Source organism: Phacochoerus africanus, chromosome X (assembly GCF_016906955.1).
Source record: "Phacochoerus africanus isolate WHEZ1 chromosome X, ROS_Pafr_v1, whole genome shotgun sequence".
In the NCBI taxonomy this organism is placed as follows: Eukaryota; Metazoa; Chordata; class Mammalia; order Artiodactyla; family Suidae; genus Phacochoerus; species Phacochoerus africanus.
The window spans coordinates 65,083,252-65,084,433 of record NC_062560.1 but is presented as its reverse complement, the minus strand read 5'-3'; positions in this window follow the sequence as shown (position 1 = coordinate 65,084,433).

The window sequence follows — 1,182 nt, the reverse complement described above, 5'->3', positions numbered from 1 at the left end:
TCTTTTTCTCTGGATCTTCTCATTTGCCCCTTTCTTCTACATTTATAAACCCTTGTGATTACATGTGGGCCCACTTAAATAATTCAGCATAATCTCCCTATTTTAAGGTCACCCAGTTAGCAACCTTAAGTCCATCTACAACTTTAATTCCCTTTTCCATGTATCCTAGCATGGTCATGGACAACTTCAGAGGGCCATTATTCTGCTTTCCACACCCAGCAATTCCACTCCTAGGTATATCCCCAGAGAATTTAAAACATATTTCCAGGTTAAAAAAAACTTGCACACAAATGTTCATAGCAGCATTATTCATAATTGCCAAATTGGAAACAAATTAAATGTCTATCAACTGATAAATGGATAAGCAAAACATGGTATATCCATACAATATAAATAAAAAGGAATGAAATACTAATGTATACTGCAACATGGGTAAATCTTGAGTATGATATGCTAAGTGAAAAAAGTCACATGTAAATACATGATGTATAATTATATTATAAGAAATGTCTGGAATGGAAAAATCTATATAAAGAAATTAGATTAGTAATTTCTCAGGGGAAATTGTTGGTGGAAAAGGAAAAATGAGGAATAATTGCTGATGGGTATGGAATTTCTTTTTATTTTTTTGTTTCTTTTTAGAAAGATGAAAATGTTCTAAAATTAGACAGGGTTGGTGATTGCACAATTCCGTGAAATACTAAAAACTACTAAATTATATATATTAAAATGGTAATGGTAATTTTACAGCATGTTAATTGTATATTTATAAAAATGAATCATCTTAATACATTTTATATTAATTTTATGTTGAAATGATAACATTTTGGATATATTCAGTTAAATAAAAGATAATTTTTAAGTTAGAACAGTTACATCAGTATCACAGCAGCATGAAATACTCTCTTTGTATCTGCTCTTCAATCTAAAACCAATAAAACTTCTGTAATTCAATGATGGTTTCTCTATATAACACACAAAGAGACAAGAGAGTTCTACACATCTGTACATCTAAAAGTGGGTGGACTGGAACACATAGAAGAGGCAGAACTAGGGGAACAGCAGAGGTGGTGCCTGCCACCCCAGCTTCTCTAGTATGGTGACTGAGCCTACAGCCCTAGGGAAACTGACAGCAGCAGGAGAGGTGCCCCAGATAACTCTGGCCTCCTGGCCATAACTGCA